This window comes from Protopterus annectens, chromosome 3.part0 (genome assembly GCF_019279795.1).
Source record: "Protopterus annectens isolate FY-2018-M chromosome 3.part0, PAN1.0, whole genome shotgun sequence".
NCBI lineage: Eukaryota > Metazoa > Chordata > Ceratodontiformes > Protopteridae > Protopterus > Protopterus annectens.
Genome location: NC_056731.1, coordinates 853,491,643 through 853,502,261, shown reverse-complemented (window position 1 = coordinate 853,502,261; position 10,619 = coordinate 853,491,643). Strand labels below are relative to the sequence as shown.

Here is a 10,619-nt window from a genome sequence, read left to right as displayed (position 1 = left end):
GTCTAGATTTTTGCCTAATATTTTTGGTCTAGTCCTCATAAAATTTGCTATTTTCTGTCAAATCAGTAAGGATTGAAGTTACTAACTAATGAGATAAATTTGAATTTCAGACTTTATATACTTTAGAAAATGCATGCTAATTCAACTCATGCTATTCTGGCAAGTTTATAAGAGGAATATTTAAACTGTGGTGTAGTTCCCAGTGCTTCTGAATGTGTTAATGTACATTAAGCTCAGTTAGTACAGTAGATTGTAACACAAATGTGAGTTTTATCCCTATGTTTAAAGAACATCCCTACTTTTGTCTCAAAATGTTGCTCTATCCCCCATAATATATATTTTTTTTGAGAAAAGGTGATTACAGTCATTAAACACTAACAATTATCAGTAAATAAAAAGAAGTTATGTCTTACCATAACGTTCCATCTGTGTTGTTGATCTTCATTCATTCATTACTGATGGGTTATCGGTTCTGTCCTCAGAACTGAGCCGGCCAATATCAAGCTTGTGTCAGCCAAAAACTCTCAAGCCAAGGTCCTACCCAAAATGCTCTGCTCCCTGTTACCTCAGATCGAGTTTGCAAGTTGATAGATAAAAGTAGAGGCTACCTCTGGTTATAACAGACCTACAAGAAAGGAGTACATGAGATCAACCAAGAACCTCCGGATGGGGGACGGAGGGTGGGAAGTAATGAATGAACAAAGATCAACAACACAGATGGAATATTATGGTAAGACATAACTTCTTTATCTGATGTTGTTAATCTTCGTTCATTCCTTACTGATGGGACAGAGTCCCCAGCTACCTATATCCCTGGGCGGCCCTCATGGAAGGACATTCCTGAGCACCATGGAACCAAAGGAAGCTCTACCTCTGGAGGCCAAGTCCAATTTGTAATGAAAAATAAAGGTATGAGGTTTGGCCTAAGTTGCAGCTAAGCAAATATCATTGAGGGAAGCCCTAGCATGAAAAGCTGCTGAAGTTGGCATAGACCTTGTAGAATGTGCTTTCACTCTGTGAGACAAGGTGAGATTGTTCTTGTTGTAGATAAAGGTAATGCAATTTCCAAACCATGAAGCCAATGTAACTTCTGATACAGGATGACCCCATCTAGGTCCAGAAAAAGCCAGCAACAGTTGTTCTGATTTACGGGTAGATTTTGTTCTGTCCATATAAAATCCTAACTGCCAATGAACATCCAAGGAGTGCAGGCAATACTCTCCCTTGTTAGAATGGTTAGGAAAGAACACTGGAAGGTCAATAGACTGATTAATTGATCGCTCTGACACCACTTTTGGTAAAAAGGTAGAATTAGTCCTCAGTGATACCCTATCCTTATGGAAGATAAGATAGGGAGGTTTGATGCATAAGGCCTGGAGTTCTGACAATTGCCTGGCCAATGTGATTGCAATCAAAAACAAAGTTTTCCAAGAGAGATATTTTACATCACATGAGGATGGAGGTTCAAAGGGGGGAGCTTTTAGAGCTTGTAGAACCAAAGCCAAATCCCAAGGTTGTACAGGTTCTCTAAAGGGAGGTTTTAGGTGGATAACCCCATTTCAATAAAGTCTTACAGAGTCTGTGTGACATAAGGGAAGAATGCTGAAAACCAATATGAAAATTTGAGATGGCAGCTAAATGTACATGGATAGTAGAGGCAGGCACCCCAGAGTGGAAAAGATGTGATAAGTAATCCAATACCACTGAGACTGGGGCTGACATGGGGTCTAATTGTTTATTTGCTGCCCATAGAGAGAACCTTTTCCATTTGTTAAGATAGATTAATCTGGTGGATGATTTATGAGATGTAATAAGAATATTGTGCACAGAGGACAAAAGGTTTTCATGCCTGGCGATCATTGAAAGTGGAGAAACCAAGCTGACAGTTTCAGGGTTGTTACATTGGGGTGAATCAGACCCTGCTGATGGGAGATCAACGTTGGGGATGGATTGAGGATCCACAGTTGATCTAGCAGGTGAGGCCAGAGGAAGGAAAACCAGACTTTTCGAGGCCAATATGGAGCAATGAGGATCACTTTGCTCTTCAACTGTCGTGATTTCCTTAGAAACTGGGAGATGAGGGGGAGAGGAGGATAAGCATAAAGAAGACCCGAGGGCCAAGCATGGACCAGAACATCCCTTGGTGACTGTCCCTGAGGGGGGATCAGGGTAAAGTAGTTGCTGCACTTGTAGTTGGTCAGGGAGGCAAATAGGTCACAGCAAGGCTGGTCCCAGTGGTTTAAGATTTTTGCCGCTATCAGAGGACTGAGGGGCCACTCGTGAGGCTGTAGAATGCACCTGCTCAATTTGTCCACTATCATGTTGGAGCTCCCTGGAATGTGCATTGCAATCAGAAAGCAGTTGTAAGCTATTGCCCATTGCCATATTCTCAAGGCCTCTCGGCATAATGGGTAAGATCTGGTGCCCCTTGTTTGTTGATGTACCAGACCACTGACATGTTGTCTGACTGGATCGCAATAGTCCCTGATGGAAGGATGGAGTGAAATGCTTGCAACGCTAGAAGCACCGCCCTCAGTTCCAGGACATTGATATGCAAAAGGGCCTCTGTCTCTGACCAGATGCCTTGGACCGAGTTTCCTTGACATAGCCCCCCACCCCATCAGGGAGGCATCTGTGGTCACCATGGCTAATGGTTGATGGGGGTTGAAAGGGTGAGACCATAGTTGGGGATTTTGAAACGTCCAGCACAGTAAATCTTGCTTGCATCTCTGAGTTACACTTATCTGAAAAGACAAAGGATGTTGTAGAGGGTACCACTGAGTGAAAAGTAGCCATTGAAGGAGCCTCATGTGGAATCTGGCTAGAGGAACAATGGTAATTGAGGCTGCCGTTGACCCCAAAAGCTGGAGCATAGATCAAGCTGGGGAATTGTGGTGACAGAGCAGTGGTTGAACTTGTTGTCTTACTCCCTAAAGTCTGTGTTCTGGAAGGGATGCTGTGCTGTTTTTCATGTCCAACAGTACCTCTATAAATTCCAAAGACTGAGTTGGGTTTGTGTTGGATTTCTTCCAGTTTATAGCGATTCCCAGGCTTCAAACTGTTAAGAGAGTATACTGCAGGGCTTCTTCCAGTAGACGCTTGGTGGGGGCGGTGAGGAGCCTGTCATCTAGATATGGAAATGACTGGAATCCTTGAAGTCGCAAGTGAGCAGTAACCACTGCCATGCATTTTGTGAACACTCTGAAGGTTGTAGAGACCGAAGGTCTGGGCTCGAAACTGGTAGTGACTGGCTCCTATACAGAAGCAGAGGTATCTTCTTGAGCATTTGTCCATTTTTATGTGATAATATGGATCTTGAAGATCTACAGAGCACATCCAATCATCTTCTTCCAGAAGAGGAAGGATAGACTGAACCATGGCTATCCAGAATTTCTCTGTTTTTACAAATTTGTTTAGTGTACTGAGATCCAGAATTGGTCTTCAGTCCCCTGTCTTTTTTGGCAGTAAAAAGAACCTTGAGTAAAAACCGGATCCTATCTGGTCTGGGGGGACCATCTGGATGACTCTTTTTTGTAACAGCTTTTGGATTTCATGTGCTGCTATTTCCCTTTGACTGGGTGGAACGTCGGGTAATAGTCTTGATGAGACTTGGCAAAGATGGAAGGGATGTGATAGCCTCTGGATATAATCTGTTGTACCCAAGAGTCAGTTGTTATCTTTTGCCAGACAGCAGGGTAGAAGGAGAAATGACCCCCAACCACTTCCAGAGGTGAGCAGTCGAGCAACGCTTCAGGAGCGCTGATAGGGTTGACCAGAGAAAGAATCTCTGGGACCCTGGTTTCACAAACCTCCTCTGCCCTGAAAGGGGCATCTTCCATCAGAGTTTCCCCCTCTGTCTCTAGGGGAGAACTCGGCACATGCATCTTGGAAAGAACTCTGTGATTTCTTGTGCCAGATCTTTCCACTCCTCTGATTTCTGAAGTAGAATCACTGAGGAGTGGAGTGTCTGACACCAACAACAGACAGGGTCTTGCCATCTTGTTCACACCTTGCCAGTGTATCCTTGACTTTGGGGCCAAACAAAGAAGCAGCCTCTATGGGGGCATTCATGAAGGAAGCCTTAAAGGAGTCCAAAAAGTCACAAAGGCGCATCCAAGCATGTCATCTGGCGACTATACCTGCTCCTGCCGCTCTAGCCACCCCTTCCATTGCGAGAGAAATAAGATGCATGGAAGAGTTGGAAATGGACTCTAGCGTGGCTATCTGAGAAGCCACATTATCACGGACTTCATCAGAAACCACTCCTGCCAAGGTTTCAGAGAGCTGGTTGATAAGATCTCGCTGAAGCCTGGTAAATTGTGCCAAATAATTCAAAGACCTTACGGCGAAGGTTGATGAAGCAAACACATGCTTCCCTAATCCGTCAATCACCTGGGACTCCTTGTTGGGCAGATGGACTCTTTGGCTCTCTTCTGCCAAATCTTTCTTAGTAGCAGCTGTCACCACCATAGCATTGACTAGAAGACCTCGTGACCAATGGGGGTGCTCAGCTGGGGGCGATAATATTTTATCTGGTCTCTTAGGTATCGCTTCCATGGTTTCAGAAGCTTTCCATGCATGCTGCACAATGAGCTGGATGAGCTCATTGGCAGGCAGGGTGACCCAGGAGGTAGGGGACCTGGCAAGAAAAGCCTGCAGGAATACAGATTCCTCAGGGGAAGGATTAGAGGGCTTCCAGTCACCCCTCTGTCTGAGGATCTTGAGGATGTCGCCAAAGGACACCTCATCAGAGAGTGACCCATCATCAAAATCCATATCTTCAGTCAATGACTCCTCAGTGGAGTCCATGTGCTTCCTCTTACATGATGCTTTGTGGGGTACTTCCTCAGTGGGAGGTTCTGGGGAAGACTAAAAAGAGGGTGTCTCCTGAGGAGGAGAAACTTGAGACTCTTGTGCTCAGTGTCTGGCAGTTGAAGCTTGTGGCAGTTGCGGCACAGAGGGGGGAGAGGACTCTGATAAATGAGCTTTGCCAGCACAGGCAAGCACCCTTGCCATGGCCTAGAAGGCTGGCCCACCCAAGGAGGGATGGGAGTCCAGAACTGAGCAAGACAACCTTGGAACCGGGGTCACACCCCACCCCAACGAGCCTGCCCCCAGACCAGGAGTCTCAAGAGGACCGTGAACCGTAAGAGAGAGAGCCTCCCTGGAAGGTGCCATTGAAAAAATCAGCATGAAGCCAGGAATGCCCTTCCCAATGGCACAGCCATTGGCCTGAGAAGTACCCAATGCCCAGTGCACCGAAGGCCACAAGGATGACTCTGGTTCCAAAGTGAGATCCACTATTGGAGTCGGAGGGAGGGAAGCTGCTGTCGGAGTAATAGGCTTCGAAACTTGAGTGGAAGTCAAAGGAGGAGTATACTTTGGGGTTTGAGGAGATATACATTCACCTGAATGAGGGAACGTGGACTTCGATGGTTGAGAGAGAGAGACCTCTGGCCACAAGCAACTGGTCAACAAGCCACTACTCATCCTGTTCAGAAAGACTCTTAATTGACCTCATGGAGAAAGCTGATGGTGATTCTGGCCTTTCTAGGAAAGGACTATACTGACTGCTAGCAAAAGGATCCAGTGAAGGGGAATATTTGGTCCTCGCTAATTCAATAGGTGCAGAGCTCAGAGCCGAGGAAGTCTGAACCAAAGAAAATGGTGTGGAAAAAGTCTGCATCGAAGATGTCAGTGCTATAGTGGTTGAAAATGTCTGCACCGTAAAGACAAAGGTCTGCCCAAAAGGTACGGTGCCGTAGTGGAAAGTGTCTGCACCGGCAATAAGGACAGTGCCAAGAAGGACTGCACCAAAGCACATGTCAGTGCAGAAAATGTCTGCGTCGTGTAGTACAGAAGAGTCATACTTGGAGCCGAAGGTGACTGTACCAATGGTGCCAAAGGGGACTGAACCTGTATTGACGGTGCCGTTAGGGGTCGCGACAGAACTGTCAGAGCCATAGTTGTCTGCACTGGGAACTCCGGTACTGGTATCAATAAAGGAGACATGGCTGTTGTCAGAATCATTTGGGGCAGTGCCAAGCCTGGAGCCGACAGGGTCACAGGAGGCAGTGCCGGAGTAGTAATCAATTTCACCTTTTTGGGAGTCGACTCCCTATGATCTCCAGAGGGAGAAGAGAGTGACTTTGATGAAAAAGAGGAAGAACGCCTCTTGCAGGGTTTAACAGGAGGGGGTGAGCCCTCTGACCCAGAAATAGCCTCAGAGAAAGGAGACTTGAGGAGACCTTTCAAAATTAACTTATTCTTCCTCTCATTGAGAGTCCTGGTAGAGAAATTTTTACATATCCCACACAGAGGATCCACAGTCAAGTGGGAGACATTAAGACAGTCGACACATAAGTCATGGCCATCAGAAAGTGGTAACTTATGGCTGCAGTCCTTGCACTGCTTGAAACCAACGCTAGTTTTCTTATCCAACATAACTGGTGTGGAGAAGAAGCACAGTACCAAAGGGAAGAATAAGGGCTACCCAACAAAAGGGTAAAAAGAGAAAAAGAAGGATTACCAACAATGGTAATGGAGAATTACCACAAGGTAAGAAAAGAGGGAAATAAAGGGAAAAGACTAAAGGGAGAGAGTCGAAAGTGAGTGATAGGGTAGGAAAATATTAGAATAAACTTTTGAGAAAAATTTAGAGTAATAATATATAAACTTTCAAAAAATTAGACACTTAGCTGAGAGAGTGGCTTGACTCGGCTGTATAGCAACAACGCAAACGAGATCTGGGGTAACAGGGAGTAGAGCATTCTGGGTAGGACCTTGGCTCGAGAGTTTTTGGCTGACGCGAGCTTGATATTGGCTGTCTCAGTTCTGAGGACAGAACCAGTAACCCATTAGTAAGGAATGAACGAAGATTAACAACATCAGATTCATACTTTTTACACTTACAGACTTTGCCTTTTTCAGAACATGCATGTTAATTCTCAGTCCTCTTAGTCTATCAATTTTCTAAGTTACTAATCTTCTTCTTCTTTCGGATTTTTCCCGGTTAAGGGTCGGCACAGCGGATCATCTGTCCTCCCATGATTGGCACTGGAGTTTTACGGTGTCGAGTTGCCAGCCAGGTGCTCAACCTTCCACAGAAGGCACAAAAAATGTCCCTAATTTGGGGCTTTTTCCCTCTAATAAATTTTCTCATGATTCTGGAAGTAAAAGGTTCAGGAGTATTTCTCACTCACCAACAACCGCATAGGTCTTTTTTCATGCCCTCTTCTTCCCCATGGAAATTGTATCCATGTAGTTTCTGACAAATTAATGTCGGCATGGGTAGAGGTGGGAGGTTGGCATAATGGTTAAGGTGTTTGCCTTACAAACACATGGTGCAGGATTTGATTCTCAGTTGGGGTAATTGGCTAGGCTTAAAATGGCCAACAAGGCCAGTTATCCTAGTACTAGTCTATGAACCTATGAACCTACATTGTAATTATTGCGCATTGCTGTAGTTTGCTAGTGAAAGAAACAGCAGGCCCAAATGATTATTGTTCATGGTTTGCTTGTTCCTATTGTTTGTTAAAATAGTATGACACAAAACAAAATAAAAGTAAATTAAATACGAGAATAGAAGAACGGCACACGATGCCTCTACCCTACAAAATAAAGTTGAGGATTTGCTAAACAATTCTGCATGGAACACACACACACACACACACACACACACACACACACGTATTTCACCACAATACATAATTTGTTTTGCCATTGGTATGCGACATTACGGTGATGATATTGCAGACAGCTTTTATTTTGTAATGTAGCCTCTTTTTCCAGCATGTTGACTTTAGTATGTTTTATACTAATTCTTGCAGAAGTACAGTAACTAATATATTTTCGGTGCTGTACACTGCATCCTTTAAGAAAATAATAGTATGTTGAGTTATACTGGGTCTGACTCTGTACTATGATGTTCAGTCCTGCTGCACTGTAGTGCCATCAAGTCCCTACCTCCACTAACAGCATTTGGAAATGTGGCTTCACGTGTATATAGGAGTAAGCATTTAGGTGCTACTGCTAACCTCAGCACCAAAGGATAAAAATAAAGCCGTGCCACTTAAAAATGGGAGCAAAACATGTATCCCGTAACCCCTGAAAGGTTTTATGTAATTATCGAGTCCTAGGATGGCCTCTTTGGGCAGTTGTGTCCTGCGGGGTGATTAGGGCATAACAATGATAAATGCTCCCAGCTTTACGAAAAAATATATCCTATTCCTCTTATAGCTGTACTAACAGTTATTTCGTTTCTGAAACATGGCAATATTTACATAAAACAACAAGTGAAACTCTACAAGAGTATCATTTTTATTTTGGCAAAAATGAAGAACAGCTCTTTGCACCTGCCGTGAGTATGCTTTGCGCTTTGTCCTGCAAAAATTAAAATTAATGTCCCACTGTGGGCGTTTAAAAATATGACAAGCTTATCAAGTCCAGGACTTTCATGGTACGTGGGGTAAAGACCGAACGAGTACAGACGAGTAAGGAGACATAAAGCCCTCTTTTTTTGACACCAGCTGTTTTCATACCTTGTGGTGCTTTACCACTTAATCTAATCCGACTCTGGGAGCAGCTAATGTCTGAGAAATTAGTAACAATACAAACAGATGCAATTTATTGATCAATTCCTAACGTACAGACTGTAAGAAAGGACTTAGTCTGTATTAGCAGCTCTTTTCCGCTGGTGTAGCAGGTTGGAGTAAAACTATCTGGCTTCACCCGCCCCCGGTGCAGGAGCGCTTCTTCCGTATATGACATTGACTGCAAGATATATGGGTGCCTTACAAACTGAAGTGCTACGTGACTTCATGCACAGACACTGTTTAACTCTTACCAAACCCTTCATCGACTTGTGGTTATAGGTTTAATTTAGTGCAGCCCATCAAATATCGCAGTAGGAATGTAAATTGCAATTATACCGTAAAAAAAAAACGAGTTGAGCAATGTCGTCCACACGTGCATACGTGTTAATAAAACGTGAAGTAAATTTTGTTATGATCATGAAAATTTGAAAGCTTTCATATCAACATATCACCATGCCATTGTTCACTCAAGATTAGTTAACAAAGCACACAAGTTGGAAAGGGAAGGCTGGCCTCACTCCATCCCCAACGACAGAGATGTTTGATGGCTGCACATAAGATGCTCTACTTGAGCGAAATCCACTAAACCACCAAGAAATACATAGACAAATACTATGCATTACCTGCAATTTCCAGATAACAATAAGAATTTCAAATGTGCCAGTATTTAACTTTGTACAACCTAAAATTTAAAAAAAAATGTTTTATAGCTGCCCTGCGACAACCTCTAAGTGTACATTTTCTTCTGCACAACTGGTAGCTGTCAGTTTAGACAGATGGAAGATTTCTTTAAAAAGTCTTACCTTTGTTTATTTGCAGATCTGATGTGCAGTGATGAGATGCTTATAAGGAAGTACAATACATAATTAAACGGGAACAGGTGGAAATAGAACAGGTGCAAATGCATTCAGCCAATGAAAAACAGGCAAAGATCAGCCTTTTACTGTAAATGAAGAAAGGTTATATGTAAAAAAAAAAAAACTCATTTTACATAGCAAGAGCATCAGCACCACACACACACACACACACACACACTTACATATTCTGTCTCTGCTCATCACATCTCAATTTCTTAAGAATTATTTTTTCATGTAAAACCTAATTTGGTACTTTATCACTTACCATAGTGTGTGTGTGTGTGTGTGTGTGTGTGTGTGTGTGTGTGTGTGTGTGTGTGTGTGTGTATACGCGCGTGCCCAATTGTGTATTGTTCTTTAGTCTGTTTGTTTATTTTTTATTATTCTTTAGTCTGTTTTTATTTGTTCTTATTCTTTAGTAAGTGCTTACTGTTTTTTATTATATATACATATGTGTGTATGTGTGTGTGTGTGTGTGTGTGTGTGTGTGTGTGTGTGTGTGTGTGTGTGTGTGTGTGTTTCGACCACACCTTCAAATGTTTAAAGGTGCAAGTAAATGATTAACAGTATGAAGGCTACTGAAGTTAAACTTTAGTGAGGTACCATAACTGACTTAACAGAGCTGAGTAATGGCCATCAGCTAGGTTTTCAAATTACTCACTTTAGTAATCATTATAGACAGACTGATACAATGATGAGACTAATGTCACCTTTAGGCCACAAACAAAAAATGCATGTAATTCTCAGGTTACGAATTCCCTTCCCTTACAATAATCAATTTTCCTATGAGGTAAATTAGGATACAGTAGAGTTTTACTGCTAAGCTAAAACTGTAATCAAGGGGAGATATGAGAGTTCTACTTTTCATCCAAGAACATGTTTGTATGTGTGGTTCTCCAAGAATATAATCTAGAGTTGATTCTCTTGGCTTCCATTCACCCCACTCTGAAATCAGCTGTCTGAAATTAACTTACTTCCTGAAAAAAATGTAAATTATTTTCTCTTTGGTGTGCTACTTGGACGAGGAGAATAAAATGTCCACAGTCTAACTATGAGTCTTTGCATGCACTGTCTCAAGTGTCTACACATATAATAATGCTCCAGAAAATCAGATTTCCATCTGACCAGTCTTCGGCTGCCAACCTAAATCTTTTATTACTATGGATCT

The 10,619-nt window shown here is 42.9% G+C and overlaps 1 protein-coding gene across 2 annotated transcripts in view; it reads right to left on the bottom strand.

The window, feature by feature from the left end:
- The window catches only part of LOC122796593, a 530,916-nt gene extending 521,434 nt beyond the window's left edge, over positions 1–9,482 (bottom strand). Inside the window, exon 1 of one of the 2 annotated variants that reach the window (XM_044065194.1) lies at positions 9,398–9,482. The gene's annotated coding sequence lies outside the window, so the exon portion shown is untranslated. The remainder of the gene's footprint in view (positions 1–9,397) is intronic. The other variant, XM_044065195.1, reaches the window with a different exon arrangement.
- Between the last annotated feature and the right edge of the window lie 1,137 nt (positions 9,483–10,619).